The sequence below is a fragment of the Carassius carassius genome, chromosome 5 (assembly GCF_963082965.1).
Source record: "Carassius carassius chromosome 5, fCarCar2.1, whole genome shotgun sequence".
Classification (NCBI taxonomy): domain Eukaryota; kingdom Metazoa; phylum Chordata; class Actinopteri; order Cypriniformes; family Cyprinidae; genus Carassius; species Carassius carassius.
The window spans coordinates 25,076,288-25,092,475 of NC_081759.1; positions in this window are offsets into that span (position 1 = coordinate 25,076,288).

Below are 16,188 nucleotides of genomic sequence, written 5' to 3' on the forward strand. Positions count from 1 at the left end.
CTAATATTTGTCTGTTTCTCTCTTATTCCGAGGTCACCGTAGCCACCAGATCCAGTCTGTATCCAGATCAGAGGGTCACTGCAGTCATCCGGATCCAGTACGTATCCAGACCAGATGCTGGATCAGCACCTAGAAAGGACCTCTACTGCCCTGAAAGACAGTGGAGACCAGGACAACTAGAGCCCCAGATACAGATCCCCTGTAAAGACCTTGTCTCAGAGGACCACCAGGACAAGACCACAGGAAACAGATGATTCTTCTGCACAATCTGACTTTGCTCCAGCCTGGAATTGAACTGCTGGTTTCATCTGGTCATAGGAGAACTGGCCCCCCAACTGAGCCTGGTTTCTCCCAAGGTTTTTTTCTCCATTCTGTCACCGATGGAGTTTCGGTTCCTTGTCGCTGTCGCCTCTGGCTTGCTTAGTTGGGGTCACTTCATCTACAGCGATATCGTTGACTTGATTGCAAATAAATGCACAGACACAATTTAACTGAACAGAGATGACATCACTGAATTCAATGATGAACTGCCTTTAACTATCATTTTGCATTATTGACACACTGTTTTCCTAATGAATGTTGTTCAATTGCTTTGACGCAATGTATTTTGTTTAAAGCGCTATATAAATAAAGGTGACTTGCCTTGACTTATCAAACTCTTGAGAAATGATGTGATAAGTGATGAGACATATAGACATTTGGTATGGCTGAGCCTGTGCTGAGCATTGAAATGGAAAGCTCATTGCATAGGATTTAGACTAATCCTTTAAAGTTAGCACAAGGTATTTAATGGTGAAGTTGCTGGCTGAGGCCCCTTGTAGTCTTATTCCTAAGTAACAGTTGCTTTCTAAATGATACGACGGAAGGTGTGAGCTGGTCTCTGGAGTTTAAACATCTTGTGTGTTTATTGGTTGTTCGATATGGATATTTGACTATTCTTTCTTTTTTCCACCAACACTGCACATATGTTCCCTTTTGTACTTGAAGAAACTTCTCTTTTCTTTGTTCCTTGGTCTTTAGAGACAAATCATATTTTTTTTTCCTTCAAGCTGCCACTTTGATTTCATCAGAGTTTTTGAGTTCACAGCTCTTTGAAATTATTAAAAAGACCTATGTCCTGGCTTTCTCGAGGGGTCTGCTGCTTTTCCCTGGGTGTGAAAGCTCAGGATTAAGCCGGTCACAAAGAGATCATTACCTGAGAATTCAAGAGCATCTCCTAAATCTGCACCCTGTATTTCGTGCAATAGAGCAAGCTTAATGTCCCGTTCTTATATTGTTGGAACACTGGAAATAACTCCTACCATTTTTGTTAGCGTTGTTGTAAACACTGACATGAGTATTGGTGAAAGTGAAGCATGTTTGTTCTTTATCCATGCCAATAACCTAAGACATTTTATAATGGCATTGCCATAGTTCAGAGCTTCCCAAACTTTAGTTTGCAAACAAAAATTGATGAAAATTTAGTAATTAAATCTTAAAATATAAAAGTGAAATAAAATGTAAAAACAAAGGCACAAATGAATTGACATATAGGCAATAAAACAAATAAAACTTACTATTATTTGACATTTGGGGAACCCTGAACATGCTAATCTGGTGTTATATTATAGAAATTTTAATTTAAAATCTCAGGGGGTATGTAAGGCTGACAAAAAATGTGAATCTCTGCCTTAGTTGGTCACCAGTAGGTACAGAGAGCGTTCATCCCAAAATGACAACATTTACTCATGCTTAAGTTGTTCCAAACCTGTTGAACACAAAAGAAGATATTTTGAAGAATATTGGTAACCGAACAGTTGCTGACACTTCCGTAGTATGGAGAAAGAGAGAGAAAATTTTGTTTTTTTTCTCTTTTTCAAGAGAAAAAAGAAATTCATACAATTTTGGAACAATGTGAGGATGTATATAAATTGTGACAATTTCTTTGGGTGAAATATGGCTTTAAAGCTCATTGATGAACTATGATGTAGCATGATAACATTGTGTTGATTTTAACTGACTGTACTTCGGCAATTTAAAAATACAAGTTTGCAAGTCATTTCTATTAATTCACATGACATCTGTGTGAGCTGTTAAACTGACAAAAGTTCAATGTCCATATGTTACGGCTGAGCTCTTAAGAAGCAAGTTGTTTTTGTATTTTATCACTGTTCATTCTTACCATGAAGTTTATTGAACAGCTATACAGGTAAATGAGAATAATGAAGTAATTCATGCATGCTGTAACAGTTAGCTCTAGTGGAACAGAGGAACTTCGATCACTCTTAAGGGAATAATGGCAAATGAAGGAGACGTTTGGCCGCTTGTTTTCACTCAGGAGGATAATGAGGTGATGGAGGGAGAGGTGTTTTTTACTAGAGCAGCCCACAGCCCATTTTTTGTACCAACAGCCATAAAATCCATCTGACAGGCAGCACAGGGGAGGGAATCGTGCAGACGCAGGAGAGTAGAGAGAAAGGAATGCTGGGTAATGGTTCCAGGGAATGAAAAACAGCACTAAATCTGTAAAGAATTACAATCTTTGTGTATGAGAAACAACATTTTAAAAGCAGAAAACTGGCGCATGAGCCGCATTCTCTTGAGGATTCCTCTGTCATTTGTGGCATTCAGATAAATAAAACTGAATTATTTTGTTAAGTGATTTATTAAACAAATCAAAAAGGGTGTTCGAATATGACAACATGTCTTTCAGTTGGTTTTAGCATTTGCTTATGCTCTGTACAAAGCCTGTGGGTCTGACCCAGTATTCAAATGATCAGGCATAACATGGCCTGCTCTGAATTGCTGGCAGCAAGCAGCTGTTTCAGGCACACGATTACACCCGCGGAAGCAGGAGTCATCATCCAGCTTCTTCATCCGATCACAGGACAAATAAACTATCCCACAGACAAGCAAAACACAAGCGCATGTCGAACAAGGAAGGACACAGAGGCTGAGTGAATAAAGAGGTGGTAGGAAACTGAGGAAAAGAGGAGGTTTTCCACTTGAGCCCTGCAGACCTGTTGGTAAAGAAGGAGCGTGTGTGTGTGTGTGTGTGTGTTTGTGTTTTTCAACGAGAGGCCATTGCCTTAACATTGACCAAGTGCACTGGGCCTTCTCACTTACAACCACACAATACCTCATTCTGTCCTGTCGTTGCCATTATATCTATTTACCAACAGTGAATACTCCAGCTAAGACTCTCTCTCCTTGTGTCTACAGACTCTCTCATAAATATGAATAGGATAAAGTTTAAAAAATGAGCACCAAAGGGATCGATCGAGGTAGAAAGGGTGTCCGAAAGAAGAAGAAAACTTGCTGACACGGGGCATAACTTAATTTCCACGGTCACAGGGCAGCTGCGAGGAGCAGCCTGCTGTGGAGTGCCTTTTTTACTTCAATGGCTCCACTGACCCTGAAGAGCAGCTCAGTCTTCATCCCAGCTCCACTCCTATTAAAGGAAGTGACCAGAAGGATTTAAAAAAACAAGTCATCAGTGGCAGTTTCCTATTGATCATCCCTCTGCCTCAAGATGTGTTGGTATGTGCTTTTAGAGATTTAACCCCTAAGCAGATGAAAGTAAACAAGCAGCAGCGCTGTTTAAGGAATGAAAGGGTCGACTGAACTGTGAATGAGATGGCAGTTCTGTGTTTAAATGTTTAGATTGTTTCAATTAATTTGGATGTGTGTATGAAGAATGAATAAGTAGTAAAAAAGTTTATTTTTTCTTTATTTTATTATTGTGTTATCACCTCACCCTAACTTTCCAGTTGTTTCAGTGTTATTAGTATTTTGAAGCAAAATATTGAATATTATACAATTTGTTAACTATTTATATATGATTTATAACTATTTGTAGATAAAGTTACCATGCAGTGTGATATTTGTTTGTGTAAAGTGTAACTTACGTGTCCAAATGTTTCCACATATATCTTTTGGAGTCACTGTGTGTATATATGTACTATGTATGCTGCTTTCAAAATTTCTTTTAAAATGGAATTTTCTAAATATATATCACATCACATGCATCACATAATGTAAATGTGAATCACACCTGAGGGTGTCTGGAACATTCCATCACTCATCTGTACTTTTCAAACCAGACAGTTTACCCTGCAGTTAGATTACAGACTAACTTACCTATAACTCTGGATAACAGCTTTGATATACATGTTAACCTATTAATTCTCACATTCCCAAAATAAATGCCAATATCTCTGAACATATAATCTTCTTAGAATATGTTTCTTGGTATAAAATGTTTTTATTTATTTTTTTAGTCAGTTTAGTTTTGAAATGTGACAATTATGACCTAAGCCTATGTATATATATATATATATAAACAGCAAGTAACACATTGAATTAAACATGAAATTTTCAAGTAAAACATACATAAAACATACTCCAATAATTGCTTTATTTACAACTTGGAAAAATCATTCTTTACAGTGTACGCTGGAAGTCTAACCCAGAGCTGTGGTTTTCAATATGGTAGTAGTCAGTTTCAACTGAGTATTTGTTTCATTGAGAAACAGTTCTTAAGCTCCCTACATGTTGCGTTAACTTCCCAGGAAACCTACAAACTTTGTTTTAAAGCAACCGATTATGCTTTATTGCCAGATGTCTCAAACAGCCTACATAAAGTCAAGAGCGCACTCGGCAGCGGTCACCATGAATTACAAAACAGAACAACATCAAATGATTAACTAAGTGCAATATCAATCAAAGACAATAAAATGGAGAACACAAACAGGGAGAGGGAATGAGTAAAGAAAAGCTTGAATAGAATACATAATGAAGCCCTAGCAAGGGAGTTGTTAAGAGTTAATAGTCTCTCAGAAACTGAATGGGGGCTGGGGGTTTCACTCTATTAAGTCGACCCCCAGGGCCATGGGCCAAATTGCACCCAGTTGTTTTCCTGAAAGAATTCATCCTTCACACATTCATTTCCCCCATTATGTTGTCTCTTTTCATGGCAAAGGCCATGCCAGAGTACCCATGGTTTGGGTTAGTGACTTGGTACAATCTGAGAGAGTGTTTACGTGAGAGAGAGTGCACAGAGGGGTTATAAATATGTTAAAATGGTGTGCAGATTTAAGTGGCTTTGTATAGCAAGCACAAACAGGCTCTCTGTGTAATGAATTCAGTTGGAATTGAGTTATTTTAATTATTTTAACACAAAAACCAGTAGATTCAAACCTAAAGACATTTCCATAGAAGTCCATGATTTTAAATCCACAAAAAGCAATGAACAACAACAGCAAAAACAAGATTATCTATAATCGAATTATTTTATTACCTGCTTATTTAATGAAGTAGCTTTTTATTTAAAAAATATAGATATATACAGTACAGTACAGTACAGTAAGGCAGGCGCGCAGATGGCACTAGGGATGGGGTGATTCATAGTGACCCGATCCTTCCCCCTCACTGTCTCAATGAAAGACTCTATTGGTAAACAGAGGATTAATCTGAGTTTCTGCTATGTACAGTAGCCTAAGTAGTGGCCACCCGGCCCGCCGCTCCTTAAACGTGTACTAAACGATTTTTGAAACATGCTTTTGACCGCAGTGTGTCTGACCGAGTCCCATAACACACTTGTAGCCAATCAGCAGTAAGGGGCCTGTCTTGTCCTGATAGTGAGAAGAGAGCGCTCAATTTGACTGACTAAGCTTGATGACGTCAGCAACCTGTCTGACAGATGTAAATCTTCTAGTAGCTGTGCGTGCAAACTGCCATCGTTAATCTTGCAGAGACGGCGAGCTTGAGCGGGGAGTTCTTTGGCGTGAGTGAGCAGGAGTAAGTATTCCGATTAATTATTTTGCATAGTATTTTAAAATGTAACGCCAGTACGCTTCTCTCTTGATGTGTCCCCGATTGCCTGCGAGCTTCTCCTCCTGTCTGTAGGGTAATTTCTCTACTGTGCGACAGAGAGTCGAGTGGTTATGATGCAATCGTTAGCCTATTTTTACAAAAACTGTTTCTATGGGGCCATAATGTAACATAGAAGGTAATGGAGCCCTTTATACATTGTCGTGTATCTTTAGAAATAAATAATGGACAAATGGAGTCTTTAAACGCCTCAGATGTAAAGTTTTTCACTGTCAAAGTGACGCCAAAATGAATGGGAGTCAATGGGATGCTAACGCAAGTGAAGTTCTGCTACAAGATGGTGGCACGCGGCCGACTTCAACTTCCGGTCGACTTCCTTCCCGCCTGTGAAGATTTCAAAAAAGGGGCGAGGCACGGTGGTCGAGAGAGCTCAATGCGCTGCAACTTCACAAAACGCGTTCAAATAGAAAAAGCACCAGCAAATTAAGAAATCATCTTCATCAGTTTGACAGCACACGTGCTGCAAATACTCGCAACACAAAACGAAATACAAAAACAAGCTGCAAATGCTAAATTTGTTTTTGAGTATTGATTACCATTTGTATAACCACAGTTGTACAAATACCATAGTTAAACTATGGTTAGAGTAGTAAATCCATGGTTAATTTGTGCATGATTACAGTAAACACTTTTTGTGTGCTTTTTTATATAATAAATGCATTTATTAATTCATACATTTCAATAGTAAAACCATAGGCTAAGTTTAGTTTTTGTAAGGTAAGTTGTAAAAGTAAGTTAGCCAGCTTACATAACCGTTCACAGTTACCGTAATTGTGTATTTAGTAAGCTTATTTAGGCTATTAATATCCACACACAAAAAAAGCTAAGGAATCGTATGACCAGGATTGTTAAAATAAACAAAGATCTTTTCAGAGCAAACATTGATAAATATGTCCCAGCCATATTTGTCACTTTACGGTTCCCTTAAATATTTCTAATTGCAGCACATTTCTTTATTTGTTTGTCTTCTGAGTATTTGCAGCAAGTGTTGTCAAACTGATGAAGATGTTTTCTTAATTTGCAGGTATTTTTGTCATTTGCAGCACGTTTAGCTCTTTCGGCCACCGGAGCAGGTCCTGTTGGGGTATGGGTGTGTTTGTTTTGGTGCTAGAGATTCAAGGCAGGGCAGACGCAGGCTGAGCACAATAATAATCTAACCATTACTCTGTACCCAACTTCTCACTACACGCTGTTCTGTTGTCAAACACACGATGATGGTGCTGCCACTGACATTTATGTTCTCTGTGTGTGTATGTGCTATGACTCTTGACCCCGGGGTCCTATGAGGAGCTGGTAGCTGCCTCAATTGTGCCTGTAGCAGTAACCATAGTGATCATATACAGCTGCATCTCAAAAAATTTGAATGTCATGGAAAAGTCCTTTATTTTTTGTAATCTATTTTAAAAAAGCTAACTTTCTTATATTCTAGATTCATTGCACACAGACTGAAATATTTCAAGAGTTTTTTGTTTTAATTCTGATGTTGACTTATAGCTTAGAAAAATCAAAAGTAGGAAACTTTTAAAGAAAAATATAAATCTAAAGTAGGTTTAATTATGCACTCAATACTTGGTTGGGCTTCAGTGTAGCGTGGCATGAAGGTGATCAGCCTGTGGCACTGCTGAGGTGTTATTGAAGCCCAGGTTGCTTTGATAGATCCCTTCAGCTCCTCTGTATTGTTTGTCAGATGTTACTTATCTTCCTCTTCACAATACCCCATAGATTTTCTGTGAGGTTCAGGTCAGGTGAGTTGGCTGGCCAATCAAGCACAGTAATATCATGGTCAGCAAACCACTTGGAAGTGGTTTTGGCACTGTGGGCAGGGGCTAAAGTCCTGCTGGTAGAGCAGATGGAAGATGAAAGTGCTCCCAAAAATCTCCTGGTAGATGGCTGCATTGACCTTGAACTTGATAAAACATAATGGAGCAACACCAGCAGACATCATGGCTCCCCAAATCACCTCTGACTTTAGAAAGATTGGGCTTTGGATTCTGTGCCTCTCCAGTCTTCCTCCAGACTCCAGACATTGATTTCCAAATGAAATGCTAAATTTACTTTCCTCTGAAAAGAGGACTGTGGACCACTGAGCAATAGTCCAATTATTTTTCTCCTTACCCCAGGTGAAATGCTTCTGATGTTTTTTCTGGTTCAAGAGTTGCATGGTTCTAGGAATGTGACAGCTGTAGCCCTTTTCCTGAAGACGTCTGAGTGTGGTGACTCTTGATGCGCTGACCCTAGCTTCAGTCCACTCCTTGTGACACTCTTCCAAGTTCTTGAATCGGCTTTTCCTGATAATCTTCTCAAGGCTGTGGTCATCCCTGTTGCTTGTGCACTTTTCCTACCACACCTTTTCCTTTTAATCAACTGTCTATGAATATCTTTTGATACAGCACTCTGTGAACAGCCAGTCCTTTCAGCAATGACCTTCTGTGGCTTAACCTCCTTGTGGAGGGTGTTGATGATTGTCTTCTGGACAACTGTCAAGTCAATAGTCTTTCCCATAAGTGTGGTTGCATGTTCTGAACTAGCCCAGAAGGTACCCTGTATTTATACTCAAAATTAATCATTCAAGCTCAAAATAGAATATTAAAATTTTTGAGATACAGAATTTTGTTATTTTCTTAAGCTGTAAGTCGTAACCATCAGAATTTAAACAAAAAAATATTGAAATATTTCAGTTTGTGTGCAATGAATCTAGAATATAAGAAAGTTTGCTTTTTTGAATTAAGTTACAAGACCTTTTATATGATACTCAATTTTTTTTTTTTTTTTTTCTGGACTGATTTTTTTTACTGCTGAGCAGCTAAAGAACCCCAGTTAAAAAATCCCATCTGCGCCCCTGCAGTAAGGCTACATTTAGGTTCCTATAGTGGACAGAAAAATAAGCAGGAAGTTAAAGATCAAGTAGCTGGAAAAAGGGAAGACATAATTTCTTTGGCTGCTGTGGACAATGAAAATCACCAGAAACCTAAAACTGATATGAGAAGAGCGATACCTATTAGTCTCAAAAATAACGTTCGAATATTCCCTCTAAAAAACACACGAATATTCGAACTATTCGAACATCTGGTTGCGCATGTTGTCAATGACACGCATTACGTCAATAACAGGACAAAATAATACAAAGAGACATAACTACTTGTATAGGTAGTCTATTTAAGTTTAAACATATGACAATGTATTACCTACACAAAAACAAGGAAATCAACTAATGGCCAAGACTGCAGACCTCAAGATCTCTCACCCTCACGTTCTCTGCGCATAATGGTTTAAATGAACAAACAAATTTTTGTGCAAGCAATTTAAGGTCGCGACTGTTGTCCCAAATATAGCAGGCTTCATTCAGTGATTGAAACAAATATTATTAATATTAATTGAAGTTTTACAGCATATAGAACTGACATTGAATGCTCCGAGTGAGCTGTGCTGTGGTAAACATGGAACTTTTCCTTGACATGAAACGATAAATAATCAAACCTCGGATCCATTGCTTGACAGAACTCCCCGAAGCGTGCCCCATCCGCGATACTGATCTGTCTCATGTCCTTACAAATGAACGAAATTATTTTATCCGTTATGGCCTCTTGTCGCGTTTCAGACAAAGAGCTTGTGGCGGGCGATGCAAAGTAACGTTAACTGTCAAGATGTGACTGTTTAGCTGGAGTTCCACACATTATGCCATGCTCATTTGTGTGCACATTTTTGAGATGTGACCTCATGTTGCTAGTGGTCGAATGGTATGCTAACTGTATCTTAAATAGCTTGCATACAACTTTATCTTGCGATCTTTATCTTCAACAATTTTAACTCACTTTCTCTGCTGCGGTCGAGTTGGGCTCTGCACTTGCTGGCATCTTCCATGAAGACACGTCAACTTTCAGCAGTGATGCTGTGCCAGACAGTGCGACACCTATGACCTGTCCCTGAACCCTCAGGCGCGCTAGCGCGCCCACTCGCAAAGCAGACAACCACGCCTCTACTACCGCGAGCATTTTTTTCTACATTTTTTTTATTCTAATATTAATTTTCACCTTCGAAATTCGTTTTTTTAAACTATTCGAATACATGTTCGAATTTAGAATATTCGTTGACAGCCCTAATACCTATAGCTCTGGGGCCAGCTGCCTTGAATCAGACCTGCTTCCAATAGGCAACAACTGCAGCAGAAAGAATCAAATATTCCCTCCATCCTTCCTCACGGGTACATATATGGACCCTGTCACTGTTTTTTTCACCCTCCCTTTCTCCCTCATGTCAAGGCAGGAGCCAAAATAACAGCCTATTTGTGCTCTCTCACTACATCCCCTCAGGACAAGACTGATTGGGAAAGAAAATGTTTGGACTCTAGTCCCCATTTTTCTTTCATAATCACTTTCCTTGATAAACCTGCTCCAGCTGGCTCTTTCCCAGGCAAAGTGCTAACTGCAACCTTTTTGTTTGTGTCCCAAAAAAAGTTGTCGGTGACTTCATCCTGCATTTTCAATACAAGCCTGTGGAGTAACGATGACAAACTGAATCCTGTTTATCAGTATTATGCCATGTTCAGTGCAACACTGTTGATGTGTGAACTGAACCTAGATCTGGTTTTTATTTGCCTCACAGTTACAAACCAAGTCATTTGTTAACACATTTCTGTGGTTGGAGGTGAGTAAGTGAATCATTGGAATGTACTGATATACTTTAGCAATGTGTTTTCATTTTGATGAGAATAATTCATAAAATATGAAACATAAATGCTTATTGCCTCCTGTTTTGGTTGACACCTGAACATATGTAGGTAGTGATATTTAGGCCATAATGCTGGTTGCCAATTTTTGTAAACAGAAAAGGACGATGTCCCATTGTGTAGCTACTACTGACAGACAGTCGAAAAAGAGACAGTATCTACACCTGAGAAAAGTTAGCTCATCTGCATGGGAGTTTTTTTTAATTCCATAAAAAAGATCAACATTGTGTTCATTTTGCACAAAAATTGTTACAAATTTACTCTCTGCCTTCACTCTGCCTGATATTGCAATAATATTATTTTGAATAATTTTGGCCATGATAATCGTCCAGTGAAAATCTGATATATTGACAGACCTAATTTGTTAGACTCAGTGAAACAGAAGTGTGTTCTTTCAACTTCTTGTTTTTTTTGACTGTTTTTTGACTGTTATCTATACTCTTGTACTTTGGAGCCTAACAAAAACATAGGAAACAACAGCTGTTGCTTTCACAGGAACCTTTTTCACTGCCCTGCTCTGCCAAAGAGCATCGAAAGTTAAAAGGGCTTGGTAACCAAGGAGACAACCCTCACCCCTCCTCCCATCCCCATACACCCACGCTGTCTCTCTCTTTGGAAGAGTATTGGTTTACAGCCCATATTGGGCTATGAGAGAGCAGATCTTTGGCCTGGATCCTTCAGCCTTCATTATGGCACCTTGATGAAGGACGAAGAAGGAATCTGACACAATTATTCCTACTCTGACCTCGCTCTCTCAACACACTTGATGAGCGAGTGGGGGAAAATGAGGAATTTTAATCAGAGATTCTTGACATCCTGCTTAGGGCTCTGTTGCATCTGGTCCACGGTTTTAAGCCAGGTGTGTATCTTGTGTTCCTGGAAATTGTCCAGTGCCAATGCTGCTTTATTAGATTGAGTCAAATTACAGCAGGTTAACTCAATATGAAGAAGTGCAAGCCCAATGTGATGAATGCTCTTCCTAAGGAGAGAAAAAAGAAAAATAATTTTACTTTAGTCCATTTACCAGGCAAATAGGTCAGCATTAAGCATGCCTGGTTCGATCCCTTATAGGCATTCAGGCCTTAATTTTTGGAGTGGCATAAACTGTTTTAGTTTTAAAAGTGAGAATAAAGTACCAAGAGAATTTGGAAGCACTTTTCTAAATTTAAAACATGCATCACATTCTTTTGCTTTCTTTCAAGAGAGAAACGAAAAAATGTGTGATTACATGACTTTCTTTCAAAGATTTACGAATCAGTCAGAAGAAATGACTGCATAAATTCAGAATCAATAGTGCACCATTCCACAAACCGATGATTTTAGTGATGCACAGCACACTATGTCGATTGTGCTTATGGCACAAGATATGCCCAAAAACTAGATTTTAATTAAATGTTTAATATCATCCAGTTCACCGATGGGACATATTTGTTGTAATACTCTTGGATGTGATGTCTATGTCTAAGTTCGATTTATTATTCACAAAGTTTTCCTTTCATCTTTGGAAGGAATTAAAGACCATGAGATCCTACAAATCTTTCTCAACAATTACTTCTTGCCAAAGGCATGAAAGTAATATTACATTGGGGAACTAATTACAGTGTAATTAAGTTTTCATTTGGCAATTAGTAGTCTGCAAATCATTTTTAATTTACATGTATTCCTGGCTTTCCTTGATTGGTTGTGGGACAAACCACAGTGCATATTCACATGGCATGTTGTCATTTTACTGCTGACAAATGTCTGGGCAGACGATGGCATATCCAACACAGATCTCAGTAATCCTTGCCATGTCATTCCAACCCAATGCCTAGCTTCAATTTTCTTCAGTGTTCTCCTCTTTAGAGCTGTGATCCAAACATACGGCCTCTCATACCACTTTCTTTAATCCATTAGCAATCTTTGGAAAATAATATTTGCATTTTCTGGGAAAAAGTCATTTGTGCTCAATTGTCAAACGTCTAAATGCCTTCAGCTGCCTTCAGTCCATTTTCTTTCATCTCCCAAGGCACAACAATAGATTTAGTTGGAGGCACCTTGTGCTATGAATTACTGACTGTCAATTCTTTGGAACGTCTTAATAACCTGCCGCCTCTCAAGGTGCACTGCTTTTGTCATGTTATGGACCAAAGAGCGAGCAAGGACCTGCTAAAACTGTGCACCCACAATTCCTCAGGGGATTATTTCCAATTTATTGCAACTGTAGTATGACCTGTGTGTTTTAAAAAGAGATTAAACCTAATGAGATTGTCAGGTCAATATCCCATTGCGACCCTCTCAGAAGCTGCCCTTTCCCATTGATCTGAAACCAGTTTAGTGTTTCACTCATAACTGTTAAGCACAAAAGATCAGAAAAGTGAAAGTTGTTTCTGGATCAGGGCAAACAGGAGATACGAGGGCATGTGTTTTTGCACTTACGTATATTGTACTTATTGTATCTGCTTAAACTCTCAAGTGAGTCAAAAAGACATGTATTAAATGAGATATAATGTTGAAATTATATGTCGATATACAATCTGAATTCCCTTCTGCTATTTAAATGAGTATCATCAAGTTTTACATTCAAACAAGCATCCACAGCAGAGAACAATGTTTTTAGAACAGAAAGCAAAGGCCTTTTTCTTTTTAAAGGCTCAGAGTAGCTTTTCAGGCTGATGCTGAGCCCTCTCAACTCTAATGTGCTTATCCAAACAAGGCGCCAATGAACAGGTTAAAGGGTCAAATTTGTTCACATTTGCCTTTTGTCCTTTTATTTCAGCACTCTTTCTAGAGCACCTGTTTCCACCCCTCCTTTTGGTTTTCCTAATTTTTGTTTATTTTAGGAAGTATCCGTTTGCTCCAGGCATTTCACAGCTCGAGCTTTAAGATGGCCAATGAGATCTGTGAGATGCTTAACCCTTCTGCCCTGAGCCATTGGATAAGAAACAGTTGTGCAGAGCACCAAAACAGCTCACCCCTTAAACAAACTGTTTAGAAAGCAATGACATACTACTTAAAAGGATAGTTCACACAAAAATGAGAGTTCTGTCATCATTTACTCACCCTCATGTTGTTCCAAATTAAGTTTTCTAATGTAAACCACAAAAGAAAATGCACCAATGTTTTGTTTTGGATGTCTCCACCAATAGTCTACTATTGGCTGATAGTGTGAAGTGAATGTATTTTGTCTTTACATGTATTTATGCTTTCCATCGGACAATGTTGATCACCAGGGGTTTATATTTTCATTGTTTTAGTGAAGTCAAGTAGAGTCCAGTGAAGGAACAGTAACTAAGGAACATGTAGAAGTCAAACCCAAGCTAAATATTACAACCTGGGTGATTTATGCAGCTTCTTCCAGTTCTCTCAGACATCTCGGTGTGCATTGTCACTTAGACCTCCATCAAAACCCCCATGCTGATAATTTCCCTTTTGGTCCTCGCTTTCACACATTCACAGTAGGTCATCCCTCCATCTCTCTTTTCATCTCTCTGTGTCCATAAGGAGAGCGCAATCCAAACTCCCCCCCAACCTCGACATGGAGTCTGTGTTAGCACATCCAGCTGAGAGAAAAGTCAACAGTACTTTAATAGTTTTCATGACGAAGTCTGAAGAGGAACTGGGTGTGTGGGAATGTAAGGGGGTTTTGCAACTTTGCCAAGCTTTTTAAATAAAATTTCTAATTGTGCATTTTATGTTTCAGGTACAGTATGTGCATTGTTTTAGCCTACAGCTTCACAGGATAATACTCCATTAGCTTGGAAAATTCAAAGACAAAATCATGTCAATACAAGCACAAGGAGCAAGTCAACCAAGCCAAACACTTTGACAGCTATTAAAGCCTCACATCTAAATATGCTAAACCCTTAAATGCCTGAATGCTGTTTAAACTCATTGTAAACAGTAAGTCAATGACACCCTATTTAGCCTGAATCCTTTAAAATCCCCACATCACTTTATTCTCTGATCACAATAATCCCATCTAATGCACTGCAAAGGCAATATTGTCAGCAAATTTGTCAGAGATGATAGAGGGGAAGATCTTCAGTGAATAATGGCTTGAATTTTTGTCTTTTTATTATACAAATACATTGTTTGTTTAGAAGACATGTAATATACAGCAAACAAGTCAAATGTATTTTATGTATTTTAATAAAGTAAAAAAATATATTATAAGAAGTAATCATTACGTTAATATAGGCAAGTTCAATTATTGATTAATGTTGTGCTGTATGCAATATTGTGACACAACATGTTTTCTTCCATGTTGTAATGAACATTCAAAAAAAAAAAAAAAATTAAAATGTGAACTTGAAAAAAAGAACCATATACATTGATGAATCATTCACAATAACTTGCATTTAAAAATGGATATGGTGAATTTTCATTTCATGCTAACTTGGAACTGGAGTACTGAGAGACAATTTGCATGCAGTTTAATGACAGAGTGGTTTACTGATGTAGCAAGCTAAGGAATTAATACATTTGGTTAAAAATGAAGACATTTTGTTAGGTATCAAAAACCAATTTCATATTTTGCTGTGTGCTTTATATCAAGATGTTTTATAACTGCATGAAGCTTGTAAGTAAACCAGTATTTCACCAGCTGTCAAACGTGATTTTAATGACAGTTTTAAATGATAGAATTTTGAGATTATGAATAAAACTGAATGGCACATGTCATTACCTTCTCTTTGCTAAATGTAATTACTTCATTGACCTGACAAGCATTAAGACACCATTCACAAATGAAAGTGTTAATGTAATGGTTCAGTAACTGTACTAAACCAACTTTCACACTTTACAACAGTTGTACGGTTAACACAGACCGACTCTCGACCACATGTTTGAGTAATCGGGTAGCCACAGCCTGTGAGCACCGTGGGCTGGGTTTATTATTGTTAACATTGAGTGGCTTAAGGAGCTCTCCCTCTGTTTGTGTCTGCGGCGGCCTCTGCCAGCTGTGCGGACATATGGAGGAGAGTTTTAAAAGAGCATTTTCACTGTAAACTCTGCTCTCTATTAAAGACTCTGTGCCAGTGTCAGAAATAGATTTTTATTTAATTTTTTTTAAAGTGATTTATTTATTTAAATTTTTTACACTTACAAAGGCATTTTCTTTTCTCTCTTCATATTTTCAACATACACAGCTATCGTGCCTGCACTAAACCTATAGATAAACCATGATGAAATATATTAAATGTCAGGGTCACACCTTATTTCAAGGTCCAATTCATATTAACAAACCATTAACTATGACTTTTGCCTCAATAAACTCCTAATTTGATGCTTATTAATATTTATTTGTAAAAGATACAGTTTTTAAGACCTGCCACGAGAGGGCGCACTACCAAAACAATAACAATCGCATGGTTTGATGACGCTAAGGAGGAGCGTGGAATGATGGGATTTGTTATCTCCTACCCAACCGCTGAGGGCCATCAATCAGACGGAAAGATAAATCATGGATTTAACGGATGAGGTAAAGTTTTGTAAATGATGTGTTTGATGTCATAATTATTTTTTTTTTATTATGGCGTGTATGCCCCATAATACTAATCTTGTTGATCGTTATAATAGCATACGTTTTCTGTAAAGACACGAATCAAAAC